Source organism: Macaca nemestrina, chromosome 8, assembly GCF_043159975.1.
Source record: "Macaca nemestrina isolate mMacNem1 chromosome 8, mMacNem.hap1, whole genome shotgun sequence".
Classification (NCBI taxonomy): domain Eukaryota; kingdom Metazoa; phylum Chordata; class Mammalia; order Primates; family Cercopithecidae; genus Macaca; species Macaca nemestrina.
Genome location: NC_092132.1, coordinates 115,673,371 through 115,689,548, shown reverse-complemented (window position 1 = coordinate 115,689,548; position 16,178 = coordinate 115,673,371). Strand labels below are relative to the sequence as shown.

The 16,178-nt window shown below is 45.7% G+C and overlaps 1 long non-coding RNA gene across 1 annotated transcript in view; it reads left to right on the top strand.

Annotated features, from left to right (window-relative positions):
• LOC105476563 (uncharacterized) overlaps nt 1-14,867 on the top strand; it is a 43,881-nt gene extending 29,014 nt beyond the window's left edge. Inside the window, exon 4 of the long non-coding RNA XR_011607084.1 lies at nt 14,638-14,867. This is a non-coding gene — a long non-coding RNA (uncharacterized lncRNA). The remainder of the gene's footprint in view (nt 1-14,637) is intronic.
• Nucleotides 14,868-16,178: the final 1,311 nt, after the last annotated feature.

Here is a 16,178-nt window from a genome sequence, read left to right as displayed (position 1 = left end):
CTTGCCCTTCCCCTTGGTCCTGGCCATAATTCTGGCTAACCAGAAGAGCCCCATTCAACATCTTGTCCCTTCATTTAGGGCACACCCACTGCTTCACCAAAGCAGCCCCAAGGGGCTCTGCCCTGAGGTTGCCCTAGGAAGAAGCTCATCAAGGCTTTGGGCTCCCTCCAGTGAGGGCTGGGTCTCAGACAATCCCTGACGGTCAAGAGACTGGAAGTGGAAACCTCATTATGTTTCTTTCCCCCAGTCAGTATTGGAGGGGGAATCTTACTCTTGTCTCTTGTGAGCATCTAGAGCAGAACTGAAAATGGAAGAGCTGATTCTGCTTGAGGCCTGAGGTGGGTGAGGAGATGAGGAGAGTCACCCTTGAGCCTTACCTTGGTTCTAGTGAAAAGCGAGGGAAATGTCCTCTGAGGATTCACAGCTTCCCACCCTTGCGCTCCACAGATTCCTCTCTGAGGGGCTGCTTATTTTTCAGAGTAGGGCTTATGGTTTGAGGCCCCTAGATAGCTCTGTTGTCCAGGCCCACCATGAAGACCATGGAGACAAACATCTGATGTCCTGTGGGGGCTTGAGCAGGCCACATTGGCCGCATGGGAATAAAGAAAAATCTTGAGTTTCTTCAAGGGAAATTCCAGGCACCTAGCTGGCCTAGAGAGTAGATGAGCAACTCGATAAGCAAGAAGGTGGTAGTAGCCTAAAACAATAGCCAAGAAATGAGAGGCAGGAGATGTTTTGTCCCTTACAGAAACTAAAGATAACATCTAAGCATATGTCCCTGAGCTGTTTTTCAGAAACCTGTACCCCTACCGAGTGGATCCCGCTGGCACACAGACCTCAGATAAGGGGGAACTGAGGACTGAACTTTGACTGCTGTTCTTTGTCTTGAAGTTCTTCCTGAGGGGCCTGGAGGAGGTCATGCCCCTGGGCCAGAGCTAACATTCTTGTCTGCTGACCCTAAAGTTTTAGACAAAGCTTTTCCTCCTTGACAAAAGACTTCTTGCACGTTATGAGAAGTGCGTCTTGGGTGATTTGTTATGTGAACATCATAGAGTGCACTTATATAAACCTAGATACTAGAGCCTGCTACACACATAAGCTATTTCATATAGCCAATCAGAATTTCTTTAAATCCACCTATGATCTATGCCCCCCCTACTTCAAGATGTCCCACCTTTTAAGCTCAAATCAATGTATAGCTTCCAATACTTGATTGATGACTGTACTTGTAACCTCTGCCTGTTCGCTTTTAAAAACGCTTACCTCTAAGCTGGCCAGGTGTGGTGGCTCATGCCTGTAATCCTAGCACTTTGGAGGCTGAGGCAGGTGGATCACTTGAAGTCAGGAGTTTGAGACTGGCTTGGCCAACATGGTGAAACCTCGTCTCTACTAAAAATACAAAAATTAGCTGGGTGTGCCAGTAATCCCAGCTGCTTGGGAGGCTGAGGCAGGAGCATTGCTTGAACCTGGGAGGCGGAGGTTGCAGTGAGCCAAGATGGTGCCATTGCACTCCAGCCTGGGCAACAGAGCAAGACACCATCTCAAAAAAGCAAAATCAAAAACCAAAACCAAAACAAACAAACAAACAAAAGAACAAAAACAGTTCGCTCTAAGCTATTGGGGATTTTGGGTCTTAAACCTGAGCTGCCCAATTATCCTTGCTTGGTGCCCTGCAATAAATGCCTTGCTTTCTCTTGCTGCAGACCCATGTCAGTGTTTGGCTTTGCTGCGTGGAGCAGTTGGGCCCAAGTTTGGTTTGGTAACAATATCTAGAGACTCTGTCTGGGCACAATCAATGTTTTTGCTTGCCTCTGTCATTGGCAAAGAATCAATGCTTTCCCAGACCACCTGGAGCAAGAGACCATGTGGTGCCTGAGCTCTGGAATCAGAGAGCTGCTAGTTGTGAGGGGGCTCTGGGAACTGGCTTCCCGCCCTGAGCTCTCTGGGGCCATGTGGTGTCCCGGTCCTGGCAGGCTGGCCTCTCCTATTCTGGTGTGTCTCATTTCTGACCAGCTTCCCAACCTTCTCTGTCTTTGCCAAATGTGGAGGAAGCTCGTCAGATGGGCAGAATTCTTCATTCCAGGCCTGCTCCAGAGTTGCCAGCCAGCCGGTGGGTGGGATGCCCTTGGTCACATGTTCAACTCTGGTCCGATTATAGACCACCCTGGGCAAACAGCAGCAATCCTTGGCCCCTCCCTGAGCTGAGGCCATGGGCAGGCAGGATGAGCTCAGCATCATAGCAGACACGTCCAGTTTAAGGGTTTGCTTTGCAGTGATTTCTGCATCCCTCCCTAACTTCTCCTTTTCTTTCTAAATCAGCCCTTGGTGGGCTAAGGCTATAATTTTCCTCAGTGTAAATTCCTCTGGGACTGGGGGACAAGAGGCATTAGGAGGGCAATGAGTGCTGGAGAAGTAGATGGAGGGGCTGGAAGTTGGGAGAAAGGGCTGACGATTAACTCAGCTCTTTTTGTCCTGCCTGGAGAGGTGAGACCATGGGCACTTTCATGATGACAAAGTCCCAGGAATCCCCCTCCCGCCCATGCCCAATGAGGGGAGTGACTTAATGTCTGCCAAAGGTGATGTGTGGAGGCCAGCATTCAGGTCACCTCCTTGGCTTGGCTCCAGGGCTCCCAACCCCTTCTCCCACCCTTCTGAAAAGAGGTACAATGTCAACAAATCCAGTAGTGCTGTATCTGACAGTAAGCCTACCTATAGACCTGGACACAGGAGAAACCACGGCTCTCCTCGGCTTGGATCAACCCAGGTATGAAAGTGCTGGCATGTGTCTAGCTCCGATATTTAGGAGGGAGACATAAAATCTGTCCCCAAGGAGCTTCCAACAGAATTGAGATATCAGTCATCTCTAAAGTACTGTCATATGTTGCTTAATGATGGGGCTACATTTGGAGAAGTGCATCTTTAAGAGATTTCATTGTTACGTGAACATCATAGAGCACACTTAACACAAACCTAGAGAGCAGAGCCTACTAAACATATAAGCTATTTGATATAGCCTATTTCTCCTAGGCTACAATCCTGTACAGCATGTGTACAGAATATGGTAAGCAAGTATAATACAACGGTATTTGTGATCTAAACACAGCTAAACATAGAAAAGGCACAGTAAAAGTACCGTATTACAATCTTATGGATCATCATTGTATACATGGGCTGGCGTTGACTGAAACGTCATTATGTGGTGTGCATGACTGTGCTGAATAATGCAGGCAGTTACAAATCAGTCTTGAAAGATCTGCATTGAACCCTATATGCTACTGGCAACCCCAGGGTGTTACAGTGCAGGCTTCCTAGAAGGAGGGCTTCCTAGAAGTCAGTGAACAGGCAGTTCTCACTAGGGATGAGAGAGGAGGCAGGATTAATATTGGAACTACTTGGAGCTTGTAACAATTACAAATGTTTCGGTCTCTTCCCCTGAGATTCTGACAGTTCCTCCAAGGGGATGGGAGAATTTATTTTGAAAAGGTTCTCCAGGGGATTCTGATTCTCTCATCTACTCCACACAGATCTCTCTGAGAACTGCTGCTCTACACTCGTGGTCTCGAAGCTTTTTTGATGAGGCATTCCATGGATAAAATGTTTAGGGTATGTGCCTTCAATATTTGGGTATTTATTTATTTAAAAATAGCACCCAGCAGGGCATGGTGGCTCACACCTGTAATTCCAACACTTGAGAGGCAGAGGCGGATGGATCGCTTGAGCCCAGGAGTTTGAGACCAGCCTGGGCAACATAGGGAGACCCTGTCTCTACAAAAAATAAAAATTTAAAATAAATAAATAAATAAATAAATAAATACAAAATTAGCTGGGTGTGGTGGTGTGCACCTATAGTCCAGCTACTTAGGAGGCTGAGGCAGGAGGATCACTTGAGCCCAGGTGGTCAAGAACCATGACTGTGTCACTGCATTCCAGCCTGGGCAACAGAGCAAGACCCTGTTTCAAAACAAAACAAATGAAACCAAAACCAAAAAAACCTCTCATATACTTCTGTATTCATATATTAGTCATCATAAAGGAAGCACAAACATGTAGTTCAACAGGGGCAGGCTTAAAAATAAATAGAAATGGAATTTCTAATATTTTCTTATTGACTTTTAACAGATCACCTGGTTCCCCCCCTAAGGCATACACCCCCTTTGGGAATCACTGCTCTCGGTTCATATATGTATCCCTCATGCCTAGCTCGGTGTCTGGCAAGCAGTAGGTGTCCAGTAAATAATTCCGTGGGATGGATGAATAACAAATGAATGCATTAGGGCAAGATCTCCAAGAATATGAATATTTTGAAAATATGCAAGTAGGGAGATGGAATGAGCTGAGATTCTCTTTTATGGTTTACCATTATGATGCATTGACTTTTCTTAACAGTAACATGAAGATTAGATCTTGGAGGAGGACATTAACTCTGAGTAATGATGGATCGTTTAGTTAATTAAATTGAATGTATTTATTTATCACTCATTTCCATTAGCATAGCAGCCCCATATTCCCACGTTCTAACTGCTTGACCATCTCCCAGCCAGGCCAATCCACGCTGTAAGATTCCATCAGCCAGACAGGGATGGGCTCTGGGGGCAGGGATTCGGTGAGGAGTCTCCCAGGAGAAAGAAGCCCCAAATCTCAGCTCTTAGTTAATTAGGTGCTCTGTAAAACAGGTTGGACGAGCTGAGTGAAAGGGATTATTATAGGCTCCTAATGGCTGGGAAGTGATTTATTAGTGTGGCACCACATTTGCATGTGAGTTGGAAAGCTGGTAACAGTGCAGAGCAGAGTTTTGCAGGCAGTGGGATGGAGGGTTCAGGGTTGCTGGGGTCCTCTCTCCAGGGATTTTTTTTTCTTTTGACACAGAGTTTTGCTCTGTCGCCCAGGCTGAAGTGCAGTGGCGCGATCTTGGCTCACTGCAACCTCCACCTCCCAGGTTCAAGCCTTTCTCCTGCTTCAGCCTCCCAAGTAGCTGGGATTACAGGCATACCACCATGCCCAGCTAATTTTTGCATTTTTAGTAGGAACAGGGTTTCACCATGTTGGCCAGGCTGGTCTTTAACTGCTGACCTCAGGTGATCCACCCGCCTCTCTCTCCCAAAGTGCTGGGATTACAGGCATGAACTATTGTGCCTGGCCATCTGGGGATTTTTAAAAACATTTCTCTTCCTACCCACTCCAGGAGCCTTCCTTGGGGGAGGAATGAGGCACTCTCCTTCCAAGCAAGAGGCCACTCTCAAAGACGGCCTCCTGACTTTGTCAGCAGAATACCAGGGCAGGCCAGGCTCCCGCCTCATTTTGTAGATAACAATACAGGCTGAGCATCCCAAATCTGAAATTTTGAAATCTAAAATGCTCCAAAATTCAAAACTTTTTGAGAGCCGACACGATGCTCAAAGGAAATGCTAATTGGAGCTGTATTAGTCCATTTTCACACTGCTGATGAAGACATACCCGGGACTGGTTAATTTTTATATGTGTGTGTAAGTGTGTGTGTGTGTGTTCATCTATTTAACTATCTATATAGATATATATAAACACACATATATACACACGTGCACACACACACACATATGTATATATACCCATATATGTATATATTTATACATATATAAATTACCATATATACATATATGGGTATATATACGTGTGTGTGTGCGCGCGTGTGTATGTGTATATATATATATTTTGAGAGCGGATCTTTTTCTGTTGCCCAGGCTGGAGTGCAGTGGCTCAGTCTCAGCTTGCTGCAACCTCTACCTCCTGGGTTCAAGTGATTATCCTTCCTCAGCCTCCTGAGTAGCTGAGATTACAAGCACCCGCCACCATGCCCAGCTAATTTTTGTATTTTAATAGAGATGGGTTTCACCATATTAGACAGGCTGGTCTCGAACTCCTGACCTCAAATGATCTGCCCACCTTGGCCTCCCAAAGTGCTGGGATTACAGGTGTGAGCTGCCGTGCCTGGGTAATTTATAAAGAAAAAGAGGTTTAATGGACTCACAGTTTCATGTGTCTGGGGAGGCCTCATAATCATGGTGGAAGGCAAAAGGCACATCTTACGTGGAGGCAGGGAAGGGAGAATCAGAACTAAGCAAAAGGGTTTTCCCCTTCTAAAACCATCCAGTCTCGTGAGACTTATTCACTACCACGAGAACAGTATGGGGGAAACCACCCCCATGATTTAATTATCTCCCACCAGGTCCCTCCCACAACACATGGGAATGATGCCAGCTACAATTCAAGGTGAAATTTGGGTGGGGACACAGCCAAACCATATCAGGAACATTTCAAATTTTTGGATTTGGGAGGCTGAATTAGTATAAATGCAACTATCCCGAAATCTGGGGGGGAAAAAAAAAGACTTCTGTTCTTTAGCATTTCAGATAATGGATACTCAACCTGTAATGACACTTCTGTGATATTTACTTATAGCACAGTTGCCAGTCTCTGTCCTTAAACTGCTTCACACATATGTTGACATATTGAATCTTTTACAGCAACACTGGGGGAAGGTGCTAAGAGTTTCTTTCTTTTACTGCTGGGGAAAGTGAGACACACAGTGACTAAGTAACTTACCCAAGCTAGTTAGTGGCAGTTCTAGGATTCAAACCCCAGCAAATCTGGCCCCAAAAGCATGCCTTTAACCAAGATATCACTGATGAGTGAGCAGAACTTCCCCTGACTTAAATGACCGGGTTTGCCTTTGACTCAGTTCAGAGCCCGGTTTCTGCTGATCTTCTCATTTCCCTTCCCCTCAGAACTCTGGTATCCTAGGCGCCCCCACTCCTAAGTCTCTAAATTAATTTGTCCTTAGCGCCCTAATTCACACTAAAGGGTAAATGACTATGAATCCCTTAAAGGGCTAGCCTCCCTGGGAAAACAGGTAAACAGCATCCAGAATGTTAAAGGAAGGGATGAAGTTTCTTCAAAGGTGGAATCTGAAGCAGCTTCTGGGGTGTCTGCTGTGGGATGGGTGTTCAGAGGCTCAGGGTCAGAGTACACCCGCTGGCAGGCAGGCAAGTGCTTTTTCCTCTGGGGGTGCAGCCTCCCAGATGCTGGAGTGGAATGCAGCCCTGGCCTTGCCCCTCTCTCCTTGGTGGTCTCTGCTGGAACCCCGGGGGGAGCATCATGGAAAAGAGCAGCTGCCAGCCACCAGCGACGCCATCGTTAGAAAACTGGGCACAAGGTTTATAGCACATTTCACAGTTTTAAAAGTGTTTGTTTGATATAAATCTTCTCAAACTACTCGCCCTTGTGAGGCAGGTTGGTTTGTCCTCATGCCAACGCCGCAGCCGTCTTGGACACGTGGATGTTTGAATGGCAGTCCCTGCAGCTGGGATTCAAGGGTAGGGGTGGGGGCGCCCTGGTGACAGCCACAGCCTCTTGGAAGGCTAGGGAGAGAACAGAGACCCCACTGAGTGGACACAATCAGTCTGGATCCTTATCAGGTGTCGTTACACCTGTGGCCTGCAGAGTAGGGGCTTTTGATGGGGTTCAGGGGAGCCCAGGGTGGAAGGCGGGATCACAGACACTTCTGAGGCTCTGTCCACAAGGGATGCCGGCCTCGCCTGGGCTCTGTGACTCGTGTGTGGCCTTTATGAGCCGTGACCAATGGCTCAAGGCCTGGGCTGGCAGCCGTGAGCCTTCATCCTAGGCAGGAATTCTAATTAAACTGGGGCTCCTGGGTCTCACTTACAAAGAGCTCAGCCCCAGACCCTGCTTTCGGGGCCCCACCCAGCTGGACATACTCTTTCGTGCAACCTGCAGTGATATGCAGCTCAGGGAATCTCTGTTTCATGCTGCTGTGGGCTGTGGAGGGCCAGGGCCTGTGCTGATGCTTGGGATGGGCCCTGAGCTTTGACTCAAACAGATGTTTAGAGAAAATTCTCGCTGGGCTCTGGGATCATCCAGGGGCTTGGCTTGCAGATGCTGCCCCTGCTCTCTGTGCTGCTATTTTCTGTCTACGGTCATCTCTTTTCCTCACAGTGAATGTGGTTGGTTTAGGTGCTCAGGGATCCAGGGAAATTCGGGGTGGTGGAATCCTCTCATCCGAGCTTCACCAAGGGACAAATGGGAGGGGTTTCATTCAGCAGTGTCCAACCGAGTACCATGTGGACTGTGAGCTTTGAGCAGCCCGCTCCCCGACTCTTGAGAGCTGGATGAGGAACGGGGTGCTTTCCAGAGAGCTGACCTGAGGGATGGGTAGAATTTGCATAGGCAGAGAGGAAGCCTGAGCGACAAGGACATATCTGCTTTACATATATTAAATAATATTGGAGGGCTGGGTGAGGTAGCTTAAGCCTATAAATCCCAGAGCTCTGGGAGGCTGAAGCAGGAGGATTGCTTGAGGCCAGGAGTTCAAGACCATCCTGGGCAACATAGGGAGACGCCCATCTCTACAAAGACAAACAAACAAATAAAAAAACAAAAAAAACCAAATCTGGACATGGTGGTGCTGCCTTTAGTCCCAGCTACCGGGAAGCTGAGGTGGGAGGATCGCCTGAGCCCAGGAGGTGGAGGCTGCAGTGAGCTGTGATTGCACCACTGCACTCTAGCCTGGGTGATAGAGCAAGACTCCAACTCTAAAATAAATAAATAAATAATAAATAAACAAAGTAAATTAGGAGGTTTATTGGCACATCAGACATCCTTAATTCTCAAATGTGTCTGATTCTGCTAATTCCCAAAGCAAAGAACTGAAACAACTCTGCTCCCCTTCCACATTCAGCAATTAGGTTATCCTGTGGCTACTTATTTTTCTCTTTAAATCATGTCCATTTCAGTCTAATTTCAGCAGTATAAAATGAAGACGTGTGTGGATGTGGCTGACGGGGGCTGTGAGGGGGGCTTTGACTGAAGTTGTGTCGACAAATATGCAACTGTAGTCGCTCTGTCCCTGCCTTCTCTCCAGGGCCCCCTGTCCTTGCCACAGCCTCCCACCACCCCAACTCAGTCCAGGCCTGGGTCCTCATTGACAGGTTATCCCCCGAGTACTGTTCATTGGTGAACAAAGAGCTCAGTGAAAAGAAGGCAGAGGGCCTGGGGTGAGAGAAAATCTCCCAGGGAGACCTGATGCAGCCTTGGGGGAATAGAAGCTGCCTAGCTTCTTGGGGTCTGCACAAGCTGAGGCCTGGGCTCCTGGCAGACTCTCCTACTAGCCCAGAAGACACCTACACACCCAAACCACTGGGAACGTGGTTTGCTGACCTTGGCAGGAAGAAGGGCTGAGTCGGCCTTTTGCGTAACATAAATACTCAGCACAGCTGCCTATGACCTGCCCACTTCTTGTCAAATCCAAGAAGGAAGGGACCTGCTGCCCAAACCCCTTTTTTCCCACTGGACATCAGATCCCAAGGAACTTGGAGTCTGCTCAAGTGAGTGATTTGGGCTCTTCACCCTCCCAGAACTGGTTGTTGATGGAAGAAACCCCTGCGTAGGAAGGATGGTAAGAAAATCCAAGGAGCTGCCTGTTCTGTTGGGAAAATAGAAGGTCTGCTTTGAACAAGCATTCTTGGGAAGCTCCCTATCAACTCTTGTAGGGAAGCTCTGAGCCTTTTCACCTAAGCTGATCCAGGAGGGAGGAGGGAAGAAGAAAGCACAAAATAACTTGGCAAAAGAAGTTGTATTTCCCAGTGCTTTGCTCACCCATCTCAACACAGATGCTGGAGCCTTCAGCACCCTCCCAGCCCTATACTCGGGGTCGATCCTGACTCAATCCCTTGTTCATAATGTGCTGTCACCACCCCCAGCCCTTGTCACTATTTGCAAAGTTTCCCTTCCTTCGCTCTCTCTGTCTAGGTCCCACACACCCTTCGAGATCTGATTCAAGTCCCACGACTTCCATGAGATGTGTTTTGCTTACTCTGACTTCTGTCTTCTTGGAACTCCTGTCGCCCTGGATTCAGTGCCACACACGTGGTTAGCACTTAATTTTTGTCTAACAGTTTTGTGAAAATTAGATCTGTCCTCTCAGCACCTTGTCACTGTATAGTGAGCACAGCCCAGATGGATACTGGGATGGGCTCAGTAAGTACAGATTGACAACGACTTCCCAGAAAGATGGCAAGTTCTTCCAGCAGCCGGGGATGATGGTCACTGTACCCGTTTTCTGGGGCCTACCAGACCACGGGGCACATTGGAAGGAGGGTCTTTGGTCTTGAAATTTGGAGGTGAGGCCCCAGCAGGAAGGAGAACTGAGGTGACAGATGTATCCTTTTGGATGGGGCCTGGTTTGGGGGCCATTGCATAGTCCCACGCCAATCCCAAGGCGCCATTGGTAGCCCCTTTGTGAGGATTTGTTAGGGGAAGAGTGGACAAGATGTTGCCTTAGCATTTTAGGACCACAGTTTCCTTATCTGTATGAGTGGTTTCAGTAGGTGACCTCAATTTTGGGGAGACTGAATTGTGTCTTCCCAGAATTCATATGATGAAGCCCTGATCCTCAGTGGGGCTGTATTTGGAGATAGGGCTTTTAGGAGATAATTAAGATTAATTTAGATCATAAAAATGGGGTCCTATCCAATAGGATTGGTGGCCTTATAAGAAATCTCTCTCGCTGGGTGCGGTGGCTTATGCCTGTAATCCCAGCACTTTGGGAGGCTGAGGTGGGCAGAGCACGAGGTCAGGAGTTTGAGACCAGCCTGGCCAATATGGTGACACCCCGTCTCTACCAAAAATACAAAAAAAAAAAAAAAAGAAAAAAACTTAGCCAGACGTGGTGGCTTGCTCCTCTAGTCCCAGCTACTTGGAAGGCCGAGGCAGAAGAATCGCTTGTACCCAGGAGGCAGAGATTGCAGTGAGCTGAGATGGTGCCACTGCACTCCAGCCTGGGTGACAGAGCAAGCCTCCGTCTGAAAAAAAAGAAAAAAACCACAAAAACAGAAACAAAAGAAAGAAATCTCTCTGAGTACACTCATGGAGGAAAGGGTGCAAGAGTACACAGTAAGAAGGTGGCCGTCTGCAAGCCAGGAAAAGAACCCTTACCCAAAGTCAAACCCTGTTAGACCTTGATCTTGTGCTTTGTAGCATCCAAAACTGTGAGAAAATAAAATTGTCTTGTTTAAACCACCCAATCTATGGTTTTTTGTTATGGCAGCCTAAGCTGACTAATACAAGAGTGTTCACTGTGTGCCAGGAACTCATACCTGTACTGAGGTTGTAGCCGTGAACAAACAGATAACAGGCCCTTTCCTCATGAAGCTTACACATTTTAACAGGGGAAGACAGATTAAAAACAAATGAAGTAAAATAATAGTATGTCAAATGGTGATAAGTGCTACAGAGAAAAATAAAGCTGAGAAGGAGACAAGGAGTGCTAGAGAGGTGTGTTGAGGCAAGGCCTGGGTTCCTGATGGGTTTGTCTAGAAGACCTCACCAAGAGACATTTATGCAAAGACCTAAAGGAGGTAAGCAGGTCATCCACAGGAATATCTGAGATTTTAAAAATTACACTAAAAATATCCATTGTACAAGTAAAAGGTATGGAAACTGAAGTCTAACATTGGTTCGTAATTTAGGGATTTAGTTGACTGCAAGTTCACCAAGAGTCCTGGGCATCCTGTGGCTACTCAGAAAGTGAATGATACATGAACAGAAGTATAGTAGACAGATTGGGTAGTGATATTCCAACTGTATCCAGACTTTTGTATAGACTCAGAGGATGTTGCATAGATGCCTCCTCTATCCAGACTGTTGCATATCTAGACAGTTCTGAGCACTGCATAAGACCACTCCAGACCACAACAGCGAGGCTGAGATTTGGAAACCACGTGCCTGGGAATAGTTGAGGGAACCGGCAATATCTAGTCTAGAGAACAAAAGATGGCCAATCATGGTGGTTCATGCCTATAATTCCAGCAGTTTGGGAGGCCAAGGTGGGAGAATTGTTTGAGGCCAAGAGTTTAAGACCAGCCTGAGCAACATAGTGAGAGCCTTTCTCTACAATAATTAAAAAACTAGCTGGGCAGGGTGGCATGCCTATGGACCAGCTACTCAGGAGGCTGAGGTGGGAGGATTGCTTGAGCCCAGATGGTCAGGGTTGCAGTGAGCTGTGATCATGCCACCATACTCCAGCCTGGCAACAGAGCAAGACACTGTCTCCCCTCAACCCCCCCAAAAAAGAAAAGATTTGTACGGCTGTGCAAGGGGATCTTTTCCACTAGATGGAGGATTGCTAGAAGGGCTTATTGTGTGGAGACACTGAATGCAGAAAAAGAACTGATCGGCAATAATCCCAAACCCAGCAAGTCAGTGCCAACAGTGGGACAGAAGTCAGGCAGCTATACTTGATAATTAGACTTTCCCCTAGGATTGGTGGAGGATGATTGCTCAGGGGTTGGGAGGAGGATGATACACGTGGTCACATGTCAAACATGCTGGGGAAGAGATGCCAGCACCGGGGAAAAGCAAGGACTGATGGGTTTTTGGTCCAGTCAGCTCTAAGGGGTCAATCAGAATGTGCATAGAGTACCATGGAATGATGGAAAGTTATTGAACTGGAAGATGGGACCCTTCTACAAATCAATTCACCTCTCTGGGGTTCAATTGTCTCCTATGAAAAATGTGGAAAACAACACCTGCACAGTTCAAGGGCAAGGGCAAACCACATAATTGTTTGAGAGTCTTTCCAGCTTAAAGATCCACTAACCTAAGTTACAGGGAGGAAGGCTGCAGTCCATCACAGAGAGCATTTCTAACCCTAAGTGCCACTGGACATGGAAGGGGTATCTCGCCAATGGATTTGTTTCTGTAGGAGCTGGAAGGCATCCAGTGAGACACACTAGAAGAGAGATGACCTCTGAGGTCATTTCCAGCACTAAGGGTCTTCTGTAAGATGATGACTCATGTGTCTATGCTCCCTGCTCTGTCTTCAGCCACCCATTAGCCACTTATACTCAAATGTGACCCCATATTTTACCCTAGTATGAAAATCAGAACACGGCGTAGAGCAAAGTCAAACTGTAAGATTCTCCAGCTTCCCAACTTGATAGCTATTACCATTTGCCTCTTGAGTAGTGGAGTGGTTTTTGTCTCAGGACCTGGGTCTTCTGGTCATGGAAGCCGAAATAGGGTAAGATATATCTTGCAAAGACAGCTAGTGAGATGGGGGCTTGTAGAGGTAAGAATATATGATGGATACAGAGCAAACAGCTACTCAATTGGAGGACACTCTCTGAAAGTGACAAGGGCTTACTGCCCCTCCTGGGTTCTTGCAGAGCAGCCTAAGCTTCTCTCATTTCTTCATCAACTGCCCACCTGTCTTCTTCCAGACCTCTCTGTGTTCCATTCTAATAGGCATCCTTATGGATCGACAGAATCCTAACATTTCTGATCTGGAAGGTTTTTTTAAGAATATGTAGTTCAATGTTTCCCCAAATGTCAGTCTTTCACAGTTTTGCCATATACATATGCCAACTGTTCTATTATTTACTCAAGGTTTTATTTAAATTGAGACTTTTCAAAATGCTGCATGTTTTTATATTACCAACATAAATTGAAAACCAGCCTTACCATACATTTAAGATAGCCATGATTAATATAAACATTAAAATTTAAAAATGTTTGCCCATTTACCCATGTAAAAGCATCTTAAGTACCTTATCATAGTGCATCCACACCATACTTTGGAAACGGATCCACAGCAATGCTCCTCCTAAACAGATTTGAGAGCGATGACCCAGAAAGGTGAAGTGACTTGCTCAAGTTCCACGATGGTGAGGGTCCTAAACTCTTGACTCCCAACCAAAGTCTCTTGGTTTATTCTATTTTATAACTCTTTAGATGAAGCTGATGAGGATAAAAGATATCTACCATCTGAATTAGGGTTCCTAGGGCTGCAGTAACAATGCATCACAAATTGGGTGGCTTAACACAAAGAAATGTTTTGTCTCACAGTACTGAAGGCTCTAGTCCAAACTCGGGGTATTGACAGGACCTTGTTCACTCTGAAGCCTCTAGGGGAGGATGCTCCCTTTCCTCCTCCATCTTCTGGTAGCCCTAGATGTCCCTTGGCTTGTGGCAGCATAACTCCAATCTCTGCTTCTGTCTTTACATGACGTTTTCCCTGTGTATTTCTGTGTCATGGCCATTTTGTTACAAGGACACTATCTTCTTACAATGATACCAGTCATATTGGATAAAGGCCCCACCTTACTCCCGTATGACCTTATCTTAACATACCTAATTACACCTGCAATGACTCTATTTCCAAAAAAGTTAATGTAACATATCTTTTTGGGGGTATACAACTCAACCCATAACACCATCTGAAAGGGACCTGAATCTAATAGGGGACATTGAAAGACTCCAGATATATCATGAATAAAAGTAGAATGATGGGACTACATATGTCAATAATATATTAACTTGCACTGGCATTGTACACTGTGATATGCAAGCACTATCTTACTGGTTCCTCACCACAGCTCTGTGAAGCAAACACGTATGGTAGATTGTTGCAGTAACAGTCCCCAGTGAATCATTCTCCCTGTGTCTATGCCTTTATGTAGCCCCTTTGACAATGATTCTGGGCCTGGCCATGTGGCTTGCTTTGGTCAGTGTGATATTAGTGAATGTGATGCAAGCATAGGCTTGAAAGTGCTTGTGTATTGGTGTTTTGACTTCTCTTGCTACCAGGAACTCTCCTGCTATCATGTGAAGCAGCATAGACTAGCCTACAGAGGATGAGGCCTCATGGAGCAGACAAGCTGTCTCAGTTGAGGTCCTCAAAACCAATCAACCTCCAGCTGAACTGCCAGTTGACTGCAGCTGCATAAGTGACCCCAGGCAAGACGAGCAGAAGAGGTATCAACTGAGCCCAACCCAAATAGCTGACTTACGGAATCATGAACAAATAAAACGGTTGTTTTAAGCCACTAAGTTTTTAGATGGTTTGTTACCCAGCAATACATAATTGGTTTATCAGATATCACAGCTATTTTATAGATGAAGAAACTGACTGTCCAAGAATTTGATTGACTTGCACGTCAGGACAAGGACTGGGATGGAAAAAGAAAGCCATGTCCTTCTTTGGTTTAAGAACCTAACAGACAAGTACAGTGTAATGGACATTCTGATACTGGAAAATTAGTAATACATGGTGGGGTTTGAAAAATTTTGGAAGACAGAAATAAAGTATTCTAGGGGCTGAAGTCTGGCCAAATATAGAGAGACTGCAGAGATGTGGTCCATTTGGATTGGAAAATCAAATGTGAGGTGGCAGAAGTGAAGCCTGCAGAAACATGTTGGATACAGACTTGGCTCCCAAGGCTGAGAATTACAAAACTGAGGATCAGGGTGAAGACTCCAAGCTTGAAAGAGGCAATTTTAGGGCAAATTTTTTAATTTTAATTTTTATAGATTTAGGGGATACAAGTGAAGTTTTGTACGTGAATACATTGTGTAGTGGTTAAGTCTGGGCTTTTCATGTAAGCATCATCCAAATAGTTTACATTGTACCCAATAGGTAATTTCTCATCCCATCCCATCACATCCCACCCCCTCCCATCTTCCACCTTTTGGAATCTCTATTGTCTATTATTAATTTTAGGATGAATTTTTAAAAAAGACATCTTTTCACAGTGGGCATGAAATTAATGGAACTCCTTAATTTCAAAAGCAGTTAGGTTAAAAATATAAATAGTTTTGTTTATATATTACTATATCATATCATATTTACTGAGGGCCTACTATATGCTAGGCATTATGTTTGGAGATGGGGATTCAGAAATTAGTAGAACATGATCAGTTCCTTCATATTCCAGCAAGAGAGACAGACAATCTGACTAATCCATCTACATGTGGTTATTGAGTCCTATGTGCAGATCCTGCGCTATTTCCTGTGCTAGTTCTGCAGATGGAGGAGTGAGCAAAACAAACTTGCTTCTGCTCTCCTTGAGCTCACAGTTTGTTGGAGAAGGCAGATATTAGATAAATAACTAACTAATCATAATACATGATTGATTATTCATAGTGTTGTAAGATAGAAGTGCAAGGAGCTTTAGAAATAGATATAAAAGGGAGTCATTTTCTAATCTGGGGAACCATAAAAGACTTCCTTGAAGATTTTAGTCTTAAGCTGACAAAAGAAGGCTGAAGATAGGTGAGGTTGGCACATACAGGGGAAAAATCTTCATAGAAGAATCATCATGCAGCAAAGGGATGAAAAGAACTGTTTG